Here is an 11,200-nt window from a genome sequence, read left to right as displayed (position 1 = left end):
AGGTACCACGCATGGGCCTCTTAGGGGTGGCGCTCGTCAGACGCGCCTCCAAGGCCCAGGCGGCAGCGTTCCCATCCGTTCCTCCCTCGGAGAAACACCAGAGAGCGGGACTCCCGCGCACAGTTCTGCACAGACACGGAGGAAAACAAGAGAGAGGATCCCTACGTTAGGCGCGGCGGACGGGCGCTTGTGGAGAAAAGTGAAAAAGCTTACAGCACCTGGTATTCCCAGGCGGTCTCCCGTCCAAGTACTAACCAGGCCCGACCCTGCTTGGCTTCCGAGATCAGACGAGATCGGGCGTGTTCAGGGTGGTATGGCCGTAAGCTGTCCAAGGTACCACGCATGGGCCTCTTAGGGGTGGCGCTCGTCAGACGCGCCTCCAAGGCCCAGGCGGCAGCGTTCCCATCCGTTCCTCCCTCGGAGAAACACCAGAGAGCGGGACTCCCGCGCACAGTTCTGCACAGACACGGAGGAAAACAAGAGAGAGGATCCCTACGTTAGGCGCGGCGGACGGGCGCTTGTGGAGAAAAGTGAAAAAGCTTACAGCACCTGGTATTCCCAGGCGGTCTCCCGTCCAAGTACTAACCAGGCCCGACCCTGCTTGGCTTCCGAGATCAGACGAGATCGGGCGTGTTCAGGGTGGTATGGCCGTAAGCTGTCCAAGGTACCACGCATGGGCCTCTTAGGGGTGGCGCTCGTCAGACGCGCCTCCAAGGCCCAGGCGGCAGCGTTCCCATCCGTTCCTCCCTCGGAGAAACACCAGAGAGCGGGACTCCCGCGCACAGTTCTGCACAGACACGGAGGAAAACAAGAGAGAGGATCCCTACGTTAAGCGCGGCGGACGGGCGCTTGTGGAGAAAAGTGAAAAAGCTTACAGCACCTGGTATTCCCAGGCGGTCTCCCGTCCAAGTACTAACCAGGCCCGACCCTGCTTGGCTTCCGAGATCAGCCGAGATCGGGCGTGTTCAGGGTGGTATGGCCGTAAGCTGTCCAAGGTACCACGCATGGGCCTCTTAGGGGTGGCGCTCGTCAGACGCGCCTCCAAGGCCCAGGCGGCAGCGTTCCCATCCGTTCCTCCCTCGGAGAAACACCAGAGAGCGGGACTCCCGCGCACAGTTCTGCACAGACACGGAGGAAAACAAGAGAGAGGATCCCTACGTTAAGCGCGGCGGACGGGCGCTTGTGGAGAAAAGTGAAAAAGCTTACAGCACCTGGTATTCCCAGGCGGTCTCCCGTCCAAGTACTAACCAGGCCCGACCCTGCTTGGCTTCCGAGATCAGACGAGATCGGGCGTGTTCAGGGTGGTATGGCCGTAAGCTGTCCAAGGTACCACGCATGGGCCTCTTAGGGGTGGCGCTCGTCAGACGCGCCTCCAAGGCCCAGGCGGCAGCGTTCCCATCCGTTCCTCCCTCGGAGAAACACCAGAGAGCGGGACTCCCGCGCACAGTTCTGCACAGACACGGAGGAAAACAAGAGAGAGGATCCCTACGTTAAGCGCGGCGGACGGGCGCTTGTGGAGAAAAGTGAAAAAGCTTACAGCACCTGGTATTCCCAGGCGGTCTCCCGTCCAAGTACTAACCAGGCCCGACCCTGCTTGGCTTCCGAGATCAGACGAGATCGGGCGTGTTCAGGGTGGTATGGCCGTAAGCTGTCCAAGGTACCACGCATGGGCCTCTTAGGGGTGGCGCTCGTCAGACGCGCCTCCAAGGCCCAGGCGGCAGCTGCGCCGGGAGCATTCCCATCCGTTCCTCCCTCGGAGAAACACCAGAGAGCGGGACTCCCGCGCACAGTTCTGCACAGACACGGAGGAAAACAAGAGAGAGGATCCCTACGTTAAGCGCGGCGGACGGGCGCTTGTGGAGAAAAGTGAAAAAGCTTACGGCACCTGGTATTCCCAGGCGGTCTCCCGTCCAAGTACTAACCAGGCCCGACCCTGCTTGGCTTCCGAGATCAGACGAGATCGGGCGTGTTCAGGGTGGTATGGCCGTAAGCTGTCCAAGGTACCACGCATGGGCCTCTTAGGGGTGGCGCTCGTCAGACGCGCCTCCAAGGCCCAGGCGGCAGCGTTCCCATCCGTTCCTCCCTCGGAGAAACACCAGAGAGCGGGACTCCCGCGCACAGTTCTGCACAGACACGGAGGAAAACAAGAGAGAGGATCCCTACGTTAGGCGCGGCGGACGGGCGCTTGTGGAGAAAAGTGAAAAAGCTTACAGCACCTGGTATTCCCAGGCGGTCTCCCGTCCAAGTACTAACCAGGCCCGACCCTGCTTGGCTTCCGAGATCAGACGAGATCGGGCGTGTTCAGGGTGGTATGGCCGTAAGCTGTCCAAGGTACCACGCATGGGCCTCTTAGGGGTGGCGCTCGTCAGACGCGCCTCCAAGGCTCAGGCGGCAGCGTTCCCATCCGTTCCTCCCTCGGAGAAACACCAGAGAGCGGGACTCCCGCGCACAGTTCTGCACAGACACGGAGGAAAACAAGAGAGAGGATCCCTACGTTAAGCGCGGCGGACGGGCGCTTGTGGAGAAAAGTGAAAAAGCTTACAGCACCTGGTATTCCCAGGCGGTCTCCCGTCCAAGTACTAACCAGGCCCGACCCTGCTTGGCTTCCGAGATCAGACGAGATCGGGCGTGTTCAGGGTGGTATGGCCGTAAGCTGTCCAAGGTACCACGCATGGGCCTCTTAGGGGTGGCGCTCGTCAGACGCGCCTCCAAGGCCCAGGCGGCAGCGTTCCCATCCGTTCCTCCCTCGGAGAAACACCAGAGAGCGGGACTCCCGCGCACAGTTCTGCACAGACACGGAGGAAAACAAGAGAGAGGATCCCTACGTTAAGCGCGGCGGACGGGCGCTTGTGGAGAAAAGTGAAAAAGCTTACGGCACCTGGTATTCCCAGGCGGTCTCCCGTCCAAGTACTAACCAGGCCCGACCCTGCTTGGCTTCCGAGATCAGACGAGATCGGGCGTGTTCAGGGTGGTATGGCCGTAAGCTGTCCAAGGTACCACGCATGGGCCTCTTAGGGGTGGCGCTCGTCAGACGCGCCTCCAAGGCCCAGGCGGCAGCGTTCCCATCCGTTCCTCCCTCGGAGAAACACCAGAGAGCGGGACTCCCGCGCACAGTTCTGCACAGACACGGAGGAAAACAAGAGAGAGGATCCCTACGTTAGGCGCGGCGGACGGGCGCTTGTGGAGAAAAGTGAAAAAGCTTACAGCACCTGGTATTCCCAGGCGGTCTCCCGTCCAAGTACTAACCAGGCCCGACCCTGCTTGGCTTCCGAGATCAGACGAGATCGGGCGTGTTCAGGGTGGTATGGCCGTAAGCTGTCCAAGGTACCACGCATGGGCCTCTTAGGGGTGGCGCTCGTCAGACGCGCCTCCAAGGCCCAGGCGGCAGCGTTCCCATCCGTTCCTCCCTCGGAGAAACACCAGAGAGCGGGACTCCCGCGCACAGTTCTGCACAGACACGGAGGAAAACAAGAGAGAGGATCCCTACGTTAAGCGCGGCGGACGGGCGCTTGTGGAGAAAAGTGAAAAAGCTTACAGCACCTGGTATTCCCAGGCGGTCTCCCGTCCAAGTACTAACCAGGCCCGACCCTGCTTGGCTTCCGAGATCAGCCGAGATCGGGCGTGTTCAGGGTGGTATGGCCGTAAGCTGTCCAAGGTACCACGCATGGGCCTCTTAGGGGTGGCGCTCGTCAGACGCGCCTCCAAGGCCCAGGCGGCAGCGTTCCCATCCGTTCCTCCCTCGGAGAAACACCAGAGAGCGGGACTCCCGCGCACAGTTCTGCACAGACACGGAGGAAAACAAGAGAGAGGATCCCTACGTTAAGCGCGGCGGACGGGCGCTTGTGGAGAAAAGTGAAAAAGCTTACAGCACCTGGTATTCCCAGGCGGTCTCCCGTCCAAGTACTAACCAGGCCCGACCCTGCTTGGCTTCCGAGATCAGACGAGATCGGGCGTGTTCAGGGTGGTATGGCCGTAAGCTGTCCAAGGTACCACGCATGGGCCTCTTAGGGGTGGCGCTCGTCAGACGCGCCTCCAAGGCCCAGGCGGCAGCTGCGCCGGGAGCAGTCCCATCCGTTCCTCCCTCGGAGAAACACCAGAGAGCGGGACTCCCGCGCACAGTTCTGCACAGACACGGAGGAAAACAAGAGAGAGGATCCCTACGTTAAGCGCGGCGGACGGGCGCTTGTGGAGAAAAGTGAAAAAGCTTACAGCACCTGGTATTCCCAGGCGGTCTCCCGTCCAAGTACTAACCAGGCCCGACCCTGCTTGGCTTCCGAGATCAGACGAGATCGGGCGTGTTCAGGGTGGTATGGCCGTAAGCTGTCCAAGGTACCACGCATGGGCCTCTTAGGGGTGGCGCTCGTCAGACGCGCCTCCAAGGCCCAGGCGGCAGCTGCGCCGGGAGCATTCCCATCCGTTCCTCCCTCGGAGAAACACCAGAGAGCGGGACTCCCGCGCACAGTTCTGCACAGACACGGAGGAAAACAAGAGAGAGGATCCCTACGTTAGGCGCGGCGGACGGGCGCTTGTGGAGAAAAGTGAAAAAGCTTACAGCACCTGGTATTCCCAGGCGGTCTCCCGTCCAAGTACTAACCAGGCCCGACCCTGCTTGGCTTCCGAGATCAGACGAGATCGGGCGTGTTCAGGGTGGTATGGCCGTAAGCTGTCCAAGGTACCACGCATGGGCCTCTTAGGGGTGGCGCTCGTCAGACGCGCCTCCAAGGCCCAGGCGGCAGCTGCGCCGGGAGCGTTCCCATCCGTTCCTCCCTCGGAGAAACACCAGAGAGCGGGACTCCCGCGCACAGTTCTGCACAGACACGGAGGAAAACAAGAGAGAGGATCCCTACGTTAAGCGCGGCGGACGGGCGCTTGTGGAGAAAAGTGAAAAAGCTTACAGCACCTGGTATTCCCAGGCGGTCTCCCGTCCAAGTACTAACCAGGCCCGACCCTGCTTGGCTTCCGAGATCAGACGAGATCGGGCGTGTTCAGGGTGGTATGGCCGTAAGCTGTCCAAGGTACCACGCATGGGCCTCTTAGGGGTGGCGCTCGTCAGACGCGCCTCCAAGGCCCAGGCGGCAGCTGCGCCGGGAGCGTTCCCATCCGTTCCTCCCTCGGAGAAACACCAGAGAGCGGGACTCCCGCGCACAGTTCTGCACAGACACGGAGGAAAACAAGAGAGAGGATCCCTACGTTAGGCGCGGCGGACGGGCGCTTGTGGAGAAAAGTGAAAAAGCTTACAGCACCTGGTATTCCCAGGCGGTCTCCCGTCCAAGTACTAACCAGGCCCGACCCTGCTTGGCTTCCGAGATCAGACGAGATCGGGCGTGTTCAGGGTGGTATGGCCGTAAGCTGTCCAAGGTACCACGCATGGGCCTCTTAGGGGTGGCGCTCGTCAGACGCGCCTCCAAGGCCCAGGCGGCAGCTGCGCCGGGAGCGTTCCCATCCGTTCCTCCCTCGGAGAAACACCAGAGAGCGGGACTCCCGCGCACAGTTCTGCACAGACACGGAGGAAAACAAGAGAGAGGATCCCTACGTTAAGCGCGGCGGACGGGCACTTGTGGAGAAAAGTGAAAAAGCTTACAGCACCTGGTATTCCCAGGCGGTCTCCCGTCCAAGTACTAACCAGGCCCGACCCTGCTTGGCTTCCGAGATCAGACGAGATCGGGCGTGTTCAGGGTGGTATGGCCGTAAGCTGTCCAAGGTACCACGCATGGGCCTCTTAGGGGTGGCGCTCGTCAGACGCGCCTCCAAGGCCCAGGCGGCAGCGTTCCCATCCGTTCCTCCCTCGGAGAAACACCAGAGAGCGGGACTCCCGCGCACAGTTCTGCACAGACACGGAGGAAAACAAGAGAGAGGATCCCTACGTTAAGCGCGGCGGACGGGCGCTTGTGGAGAAAAGTGAAAAAGCTTACAGCACCTGGTATTCCCAGTCGGTCTCCCGTCCAAGTACTAACCAGGCCCGACCCTGCTTGGCTTCCGAGATCAGACGAGATCGGGCGTGTTCAGGGTGGTATGGCCGTAAGCTGTCCAAGGTACCACGCATGGGCCTCTTAGGGGTGGCGCTCGTCAGACGCGCCTCCAAGGCCCAGGCGGCAGCGTTCCCATCCGTTCCTCCCTCGGAGAAACACCAGAGAGCGGGACTCCCGCGCACAGTTCTGCACAGACACGGAGGAAAACAAGAGAGAGGATCCCTACGTTAAGCGCGGCGGACGGGCGCTTGTGGAGAAAAGTGAAAAAGCTTACAGCACCTGGTATTCCCAGGCGGTCTCCCGTCCAAGTACTAACCAGGCCCGACCCTGCTTGGCTTCCGAGATCAGACGAGATCGGGCGTGTTCAGGGTGGTATGGCCGTAAGCTGTCCAAGGTACCACGCATGGGCCTCTTAGGGGTGGCGCTCGTCAGACGCGCCTCCAAGGCCCAGGCGGCAGCTGCGCCGGGAGCGTTCCCATCCGTTCCTCCCTCGGAGAAACACCAGAGAGCGGGACTCCCGCGCACAGTTCTGCACAGACACGGAGGAAAACAAGAGAGAGGATCCCTACGTTAAGCGCGGCGGACGGGCGCTTGTGGAGAAAAGTGAAAAAGCTTACAGCACCTGGTATTCCCAGGCTGTCTCCCGTCCAAGTACTAACCAGGCCCGACCCTGCTTGGCTTCCGAGATCAGACGAGATCGGGCGTGTTCAGGGTGGTATGGCCGTAAGCTGTCCAAGGTACCACGCATGGGCCTCTTAGGGGTGGCGCTCGTCAGACGCGCCTCCAAGGCCCAGGCGGCAGCTGCGCCGGGAGCGTTCCCATCCGTTCCTCCCTGGGAGAAACACCAGAGAGCGGGACTCCCGCGCACAGTTCTGCACAGACACGGAGGAAAACAAGAGAGAGGATCCCTACGTTAAGCGCGGCGGACGGGCGCTTGTGGAGAAAAGTGAAAAAGCTTACAGCACCTGGTATTCCCAGGCGGTCTCCCGTCCAAGTACTAACCAGGCCCGACCCTGCTTGGCTTCCGAGATCAGACGAGATCGGGCATGTTCAGGGTGGTATGGCCGTAAGCTGTCCAAGGTACCACGCATGGGCCTCTTAGGGGTGGCGCTCGTCAGACGCGCCTCCAAGGCCCAGGCGGCAGCGTTCCCATCCGTTCCTCCCTGGGAGAAACACCAGAGAGCGGGACTCCCGCGCACAGTTCTGCACAGACACGGAGGAAAACAAGAGAGAGGATCCCTACGTTAAGCGCGGCGGACGGGCGCTTGTGGAGAAAAGTGAAAAAGCTTACAGCACCTGGTATTCCCAGGCGGTCTCCCGTCCAAGTACTAACCAGGCCCGACCCTGCTTGGCTTCCGAGATCAGACGAGATCGGGCGTGTTCAGGGTGGTATGGCCGTAAGCTGTCCAAGGTACCACGCATGGGCCTCTTAGGGGTGGCGCTCGTCAGACGCGCCTCCAAGGCCCAGGCGGCAGCTGCGCCGGGAGCGTTCCCATCCGTTCCTCCCTCGGAGAAACACCAGAGAGCGGGACTCCCGCGCACAGTTCTGCACAGACACGGAGGAAAACAAGAGAGAGGATCCCTACGTTAAGCGCGGCGGACGGGCGCTTGTGGAGAAAAGTGAAAAAGCTTACAGCACCTGGTATTCCCAGGCGGTCTCCCGTCCAAGTACTAACCAGGCCCGACCCTGCTTGGCTTCCGAGATCAGACGAGATCGGGCGTGTTCAGGGTGGTATGGCCGTAAGCTGTCCAAGGTACCACGCATGGGCCTCTTAGGGGTGGCGCTCGTCAGACGCGCCTCCAAGGCCCAGGCGGCAGCTGCGCCGGGAGCGTTCCCATCCGTTCCTCCCTGGGAGAAACACCAGAGAGCGGGACTCCCGCGCACAGTTCTGCACAGACACGGAGGAAAACAAGAGAGAGGATCCCTACGTTAAGCGCGGCGGACGGGCGCTTGTGGAGAAAAGTGAAAAAGCTTACAGCACCTGGTATTCCCAGGCGGTCTCCCGTCCAAGTACTAACCAGGCCCGACCCTGCTTGGCTTCCGAGATCAGACGAGATCGGGCGTGTTCAGGGTGGTATGGCCGTAAGCTGTCCAAGGTACCACGCATGGGCCTCTTAGGGGTGGCGCTCGTCAGACGCGCCTCCAAGGCCCAGGCGGCAGCTGCGCCGGGAGCGTTCCCATCCGTTCCTCCCTGGGAGAAACACCAGAGAGCGGGACTCCCGCGCACAGTTCTGCACAGACACGGAGGAAAACAAGAGAGAGGATCCCTACGTTAAGCGCGGCGGACGGGCGCTTGTGGAGAAAAGTGAAAAAGCTTACAGCACCTGGTATTCCCAGGCGGTCTCCCGTCCAAGTACTAACCAGGCCCGACCCTGCTTGGCTTCCGAGATCAGACGAGATCGGGCGTGTTCAGGGTGGTATGGCCGTAAGCTGTCCAAGGTACCACGCATGGGCCTCTTAGGGGTGGCGCTCGTCAGACGCGCCTCCAAGGCCCAGGCGGCAGCTGCGCCGGGAGCGTTCCCATCCGTTCCTCCCTCGGAGAAACACCAGAGAGCGGGACTCCCGCGCACAGTTCTACACAGACACGGAGGAAAACAAGAGAGAGGATCCCTACGTTAAGCGCGGCGGACGGGCGCTTGTGGAGAAAAGTGAAAAAGCTTACAGCACCTGGTATTCCCAGGCGGTCTCCCGTCCAAGTACTAACCAGGCCCGACCCTGCTTGGCTTCCGAGATCAGACGAGATCGGGCGTGTTCAGGGTGGTATGGCCGTAAGCTGTCCAAGGTACCACGCATGGGCCTCTTAGGGGTGGCGCTCGTCAGACGCGCCTCCAAGGCCCAGGCGGCAGCTGCGCCGGGAGCGTTCCCATCCGTTCCTCCCTCGGAGAAACACCAGAGAGCGGGACTCCCGCGCACAGTTCTGCACAGACACGGAGGAAAACAAGAGAGAGGATCCCTACGTTAAGCGCGGCGGACGGGCGCTTGTGGAGAAAAGTGAAAAAGCTTACAGCACCTGGTATTCCCAGGCGGTCTCCCGTCCAAGTACTAACCAGGCCCGACCCTGCTTGGCTTCCGAGATCAGACGAGATCGGGCGTGTTCAGGGTGGTATGGCCGTAAGCTGTCCAAGGTACCACGCATGGGCCTCTTAGGGGTGGCGCTCGTCAGACGCGCCTCCAAGGCCCAGGCGGCAGCTGCGCCGGGAGCGTTCCCATCCGTTCCTCCCTGGGAGAAACACCAGAGAGCGGGACTCCCGCGCACAGTTCTGCACAGACACGGAGGAAAACAAGAGAGAGGATCCCTACGTTAAGCGCGGCGGACGGGCGCTTGTGGAGAAAAGTGAAAAAGCTTACAGCACCTGGTATTCCCAGGCGGTCTCCCGTCCAAGTACTAACCAGGCCCGACCCTGCTTGGCTTCCGAGATCAGACGAGATCGGGCGTGTTCAGGGTGGTATGGCCGTAAGCTGTCCAAGGTACCACGCATGGGCCTCTTAGGGGTGGCGCTCGTCAGACGCGCCTCCAAGGCCCAGGCGGCAGCTGCGCCGGGAGCGTTCCCATCCGTTCCTCCCTCGGAGAAACACCAGAGAGCGGGACTCCCGCGCACAGTTCTACACAGACACGGAGGAAAACAAGAGAGAGGATCCCTACGTTAAGCGCGGCGGACGGGCGCTTGTGGAGAAAAGTGAAAAAGCTTACAGCACCTGGTATTCCCAGGCGGTCTCCCGTCCAAGTACTAACCAGGCCCGACCCTGCTTGGCTTCCGAGATCAGACGAGATCGGGCGTGTTCAGGGTGGTATGGCCGTAAGCTGTCCAAGGTACCACGCATGGGCCTCTTAGGGGTGGCGCTCGTCAGACGCGCCTCCAAGGCCCAGGCGGCAGCTGCGCCGGGAGCGTTCCCATCCGTTCCTCCCTCGGAGAAACACCAGAGAGCGGGACTCCCGCGCACAGTTCTGCACAGACACGGAGGAAAACAAGAGAGAGGATCCCTACGTTAAGCGCGGCGGACGGGCGCTTGTGGAGAAAAGTGAAAAAGCTTACAGCACCTGGTATTCCCAGGCGGTCTCCCGTCCAAGTACTAACCAGGCCCGACCCTGCTTGGCTTCCGAGATCAGACGAGATCGGGCGTGTTCAGGGTGGTATGGCCGTAAGCTGTCCAAGGTACCACGCATGGGCCTCTTAGGGGTGGCGCTCGTCAGACGCGCCTCCAAGGCCCAGGCGGCAGCTGCGCCGGGAGCGTTCCCATCCGTTCCTCCCTCGGAGAAACACCAGAGAGCGGGACTCCCGCGCACAGTTCTGCACAGACACGGAGGAAAACAAGAGAGAGGATCCCTACGTTAAGCGCGGCGGACGGGCGCTTGTGGAGAAAAGTGAAAAAGCTTACAGCACCTGGTATTCCCAGGCGGTCTCCCGTCCAAGTACTAACCAGGCCCGACCCTGCTTGGCTTCCGAGATCAGACGAGATCGGGCGTGTTCAGGGTGGTATGGCCGTAAGCTGTCCAAGGTACCACGCATGGGCCTCTTAGGGGTGGCGCTCGTCAGACGCGCCTCCAAGGCCCAGGCGGCAGCTGCGCCGGGAGCGTTCCCATCCGTTCCTCCCTCGGAGAAACACCAGAGAGCGGGACTCCCGCGCACAGTTCTGCACAGACACGGAGGAAAACAAGAGAGAGGATCCCTACGTTAAGCGCGGCGGACGGGCGCTTGTGGAGAAAAGTGAAAAAGCTTACAGCACCTGGTATTCCCAGGCGGTCTCCCGTCCAAGTACTAACCAGGCCCGACCCTGCTTGGCTTCCGAGATCAGACGAGATCGGGCGTGTTCAGGGTGGTATGGCCGTAAGCTGTCCAAGGTACCACGCATGGGCCTCTTAGGGGTGGCGCTCGTCAGACGCGCCTCCAAGGCCCAGGCGGCAGCTGCGCCGGGAGCGTTCCCATCCGTTCCTCCCTCGGAGAAACACCAGAGAGCGGGACTCCCGCGCACAGTTCTGCACAGACACGGAGGAAAACAAGAGAGAGGATCCCTACGTTAAGCGCGGCGGACGGGCGCTTGTGGAGAAAAGTGAAAAAGCTTACAGCACCTGGTATTCCCAGGCGGTCTCCCGTCCAAGTACTAACCAGGCCCGACCCTGCTTGGCTTCCGAGATCAGACGAGATCGGGCGTGTTCAGGGTGGTATGGCCGTAAGCTGTCCAAGGTACCACGCATGGGCCTCTTAGGGGTGGCGCTCGTCAGACGCGCCTC

The 11,200-nt window shown here is 61.2% G+C and overlaps 33 non-coding genes across 33 annotated transcripts; all 33 read right to left on the bottom strand.

Annotated features, from left to right (window-relative positions):
- Positions 1 to 206: 206 nt before the first annotated feature.
- On the bottom strand, positions 207 to 325 carry LOC122976971. Its single transcript, XR_006401225.1, has one exon. It is a non-coding gene; the product is annotated as a 5S ribosomal RNA (ribosomal RNA).
- A 212-nt stretch (positions 326 to 537) lies between these two features.
- On the bottom strand, positions 538 to 656 carry LOC122976970. Its single transcript, XR_006401224.1, has one exon. It is a non-coding gene; the product is annotated as a 5S ribosomal RNA (ribosomal RNA).
- A 212-nt stretch (positions 657 to 868) lies between these two features.
- On the bottom strand, positions 869 to 987 carry LOC122978034. The gene has a single exon (XR_006402244.1). It is a non-coding gene; the product is annotated as a 5S ribosomal RNA (ribosomal RNA).
- A 212-nt stretch (positions 988 to 1,199) lies between these two features.
- On the bottom strand, positions 1,200 to 1,318 carry LOC122976969. Its single transcript, XR_006401223.1, has one exon. It is a non-coding gene; the product is annotated as a 5S ribosomal RNA (ribosomal RNA).
- A 212-nt stretch (positions 1,319 to 1,530) lies between these two features.
- Positions 1,531 to 1,649, bottom strand: LOC122976968. The gene has a single exon (XR_006401222.1). It is a non-coding gene; the product is annotated as a 5S ribosomal RNA (ribosomal RNA).
- Positions 1,650 to 1,873: 224 nt separating this feature from the next.
- LOC122976954 lies at positions 1,874 to 1,992 on the bottom strand. The gene has a single exon (XR_006401210.1). It is a non-coding gene; the product is annotated as a 5S ribosomal RNA (ribosomal RNA).
- Positions 1,993 to 2,204: 212 nt separating this feature from the next.
- Positions 2,205 to 2,323, bottom strand: LOC122976966. The gene has a single exon (XR_006401220.1). It is a non-coding gene; the product is annotated as a 5S ribosomal RNA (ribosomal RNA).
- A 212-nt stretch (positions 2,324 to 2,535) lies between these two features.
- Positions 2,536 to 2,654, bottom strand: LOC122976964. The gene has a single exon (XR_006401219.1). It is a non-coding gene; the product is annotated as a 5S ribosomal RNA (ribosomal RNA).
- A 212-nt stretch (positions 2,655 to 2,866) lies between these two features.
- LOC122976943 lies at positions 2,867 to 2,985 on the bottom strand. Its single transcript, XR_006401199.1, has one exon. It is a non-coding gene; the product is annotated as a 5S ribosomal RNA (ribosomal RNA).
- Positions 2,986 to 3,197: 212 nt separating this feature from the next.
- LOC122976963 lies at positions 3,198 to 3,316 on the bottom strand. The gene has a single exon (XR_006401218.1). It is a non-coding gene; the product is annotated as a 5S ribosomal RNA (ribosomal RNA).
- Positions 3,317 to 3,528: 212 nt separating this feature from the next.
- LOC122978033 lies at positions 3,529 to 3,647 on the bottom strand. Its single transcript, XR_006402243.1, has one exon. It is a non-coding gene; the product is annotated as a 5S ribosomal RNA (ribosomal RNA).
- A 212-nt stretch (positions 3,648 to 3,859) lies between these two features.
- LOC122976962 lies at positions 3,860 to 3,978 on the bottom strand. Its single transcript, XR_006401217.1, has one exon. It is a non-coding gene; the product is annotated as a 5S ribosomal RNA (ribosomal RNA).
- A 224-nt stretch (positions 3,979 to 4,202) lies between these two features.
- On the bottom strand, positions 4,203 to 4,321 carry LOC122976961. The gene has a single exon (XR_006401216.1). It is a non-coding gene; the product is annotated as a 5S ribosomal RNA (ribosomal RNA).
- Positions 4,322 to 4,545: 224 nt separating this feature from the next.
- On the bottom strand, positions 4,546 to 4,664 carry LOC122976960. Its single transcript, XR_006401215.1, has one exon. It is a non-coding gene; the product is annotated as a 5S ribosomal RNA (ribosomal RNA).
- Positions 4,665 to 4,888: 224 nt separating this feature from the next.
- On the bottom strand, positions 4,889 to 5,007 carry LOC122976958. Its single transcript, XR_006401214.1, has one exon. It is a non-coding gene; the product is annotated as a 5S ribosomal RNA (ribosomal RNA).
- Positions 5,008 to 5,231: 224 nt separating this feature from the next.
- On the bottom strand, positions 5,232 to 5,350 carry LOC122976957. The gene has a single exon (XR_006401213.1). It is a non-coding gene; the product is annotated as a 5S ribosomal RNA (ribosomal RNA).
- Positions 5,351 to 5,574: 224 nt separating this feature from the next.
- LOC122976956 lies at positions 5,575 to 5,693 on the bottom strand. The gene has a single exon (XR_006401212.1). It is a non-coding gene; the product is annotated as a 5S ribosomal RNA (ribosomal RNA).
- A 212-nt stretch (positions 5,694 to 5,905) lies between these two features.
- Positions 5,906 to 6,024, bottom strand: LOC122977872. The gene has a single exon (XR_006402086.1). It is a non-coding gene; the product is annotated as a 5S ribosomal RNA (ribosomal RNA).
- Positions 6,025 to 6,236: 212 nt separating this feature from the next.
- Positions 6,237 to 6,355, bottom strand: LOC122976955. The gene has a single exon (XR_006401211.1). It is a non-coding gene; the product is annotated as a 5S ribosomal RNA (ribosomal RNA).
- A 224-nt stretch (positions 6,356 to 6,579) lies between these two features.
- On the bottom strand, positions 6,580 to 6,698 carry LOC122978094. The gene has a single exon (XR_006402302.1). It is a non-coding gene; the product is annotated as a 5S ribosomal RNA (ribosomal RNA).
- A 224-nt stretch (positions 6,699 to 6,922) lies between these two features.
- Positions 6,923 to 7,041, bottom strand: LOC122977834. The gene has a single exon (XR_006402049.1). It is a non-coding gene; the product is annotated as a 5S ribosomal RNA (ribosomal RNA).
- Positions 7,042 to 7,253: 212 nt separating this feature from the next.
- On the bottom strand, positions 7,254 to 7,372 carry LOC122976953. Its single transcript, XR_006401209.1, has one exon. It is a non-coding gene; the product is annotated as a 5S ribosomal RNA (ribosomal RNA).
- Positions 7,373 to 7,596: 224 nt separating this feature from the next.
- On the bottom strand, positions 7,597 to 7,715 carry LOC122976952. The gene has a single exon (XR_006401208.1). It is a non-coding gene; the product is annotated as a 5S ribosomal RNA (ribosomal RNA).
- A 224-nt stretch (positions 7,716 to 7,939) lies between these two features.
- On the bottom strand, positions 7,940 to 8,058 carry LOC122976951. Its single transcript, XR_006401207.1, has one exon. It is a non-coding gene; the product is annotated as a 5S ribosomal RNA (ribosomal RNA).
- A 224-nt stretch (positions 8,059 to 8,282) lies between these two features.
- LOC122976950 lies at positions 8,283 to 8,401 on the bottom strand. Its single transcript, XR_006401206.1, has one exon. It is a non-coding gene; the product is annotated as a 5S ribosomal RNA (ribosomal RNA).
- Positions 8,402 to 8,625: 224 nt separating this feature from the next.
- LOC122976949 lies at positions 8,626 to 8,744 on the bottom strand. Its single transcript, XR_006401205.1, has one exon. It is a non-coding gene; the product is annotated as a 5S ribosomal RNA (ribosomal RNA).
- A 224-nt stretch (positions 8,745 to 8,968) lies between these two features.
- LOC122976948 lies at positions 8,969 to 9,087 on the bottom strand. Its single transcript, XR_006401204.1, has one exon. It is a non-coding gene; the product is annotated as a 5S ribosomal RNA (ribosomal RNA).
- A 224-nt stretch (positions 9,088 to 9,311) lies between these two features.
- On the bottom strand, positions 9,312 to 9,430 carry LOC122976947. The gene has a single exon (XR_006401203.1). It is a non-coding gene; the product is annotated as a 5S ribosomal RNA (ribosomal RNA).
- A 224-nt stretch (positions 9,431 to 9,654) lies between these two features.
- LOC122976946 lies at positions 9,655 to 9,773 on the bottom strand. Its single transcript, XR_006401202.1, has one exon. It is a non-coding gene; the product is annotated as a 5S ribosomal RNA (ribosomal RNA).
- Positions 9,774 to 9,997: 224 nt separating this feature from the next.
- Positions 9,998 to 10,116, bottom strand: LOC122976945. Its single transcript, XR_006401201.1, has one exon. It is a non-coding gene; the product is annotated as a 5S ribosomal RNA (ribosomal RNA).
- Positions 10,117 to 10,340: 224 nt separating this feature from the next.
- LOC122976944 lies at positions 10,341 to 10,459 on the bottom strand. Its single transcript, XR_006401200.1, has one exon. It is a non-coding gene; the product is annotated as a 5S ribosomal RNA (ribosomal RNA).
- A 224-nt stretch (positions 10,460 to 10,683) lies between these two features.
- LOC122976942 lies at positions 10,684 to 10,802 on the bottom strand. Its single transcript, XR_006401198.1, has one exon. It is a non-coding gene; the product is annotated as a 5S ribosomal RNA (ribosomal RNA).
- A 224-nt stretch (positions 10,803 to 11,026) lies between these two features.
- LOC122976941 lies at positions 11,027 to 11,145 on the bottom strand. The gene has a single exon (XR_006401197.1). It is a non-coding gene; the product is annotated as a 5S ribosomal RNA (ribosomal RNA).
- Positions 11,146 to 11,200: the final 55 nt, after the last annotated feature.

The sequence above is a fragment of the Thunnus albacares genome, chromosome 24, assembly GCF_914725855.1.
Source record: "Thunnus albacares chromosome 24, fThuAlb1.1, whole genome shotgun sequence".
Lineage (NCBI taxonomy): Eukaryota > Metazoa > Chordata > Actinopteri > Scombriformes > Scombridae > Thunnus > Thunnus albacares.
This window is presented reverse-complemented; position numbering and strand designations above follow the sequence as displayed.